This window comes from Volvox carteri (assembly GCF_000143455.1).
Source record: "Volvox carteri f. nagariensis unplaced genomic scaffold VOLCAscaffold_4, whole genome shotgun sequence".
Classification (NCBI taxonomy): Eukaryota; Viridiplantae; Chlorophyta; class Chlorophyceae; order Chlamydomonadales; family Volvocaceae; genus Volvox; species Volvox carteri.
This window is the reverse complement of record NW_003307547.1, coordinates 1,214,633-1,215,011: the sequence shown is the minus strand read 5'-3', so window position 1 is coordinate 1,215,011 and position 379 is coordinate 1,214,633.

Genomic DNA, 379 nt, shown 5'->3' with positions numbered 1-379 from the left:
CCTCTCAATCCCGGGGATGCTGTCCGCGACCCTTGCGAGTGAGATGGTTATCCCATATGAAGAAAAAGTACAGTTTGTATTCGTTTTCTTGCCTAACTGTTGCACGTGCCGGTTCAGTTCATCAAGGGTACCTGGTTGAGCCTTTCGGCGTTTGTTAGCCCGTCCATCGCCGCTGTCTGACATCGCTCTTTGCGGTGAGCGCCGGCTTTGGAGGAATAACTCTAATACTAAAAGTCTAACTAAATGTTTGAAGGCATGCGGCGCGAGGACTGACTGGCACGAGCATAACATGCCGCTCGAAGATATGCAATATATTGTAATGGCTGCGCATGGAATTGTTTGCATGGCCATGTTGCATGATGATAATTGTTTTGGGGGG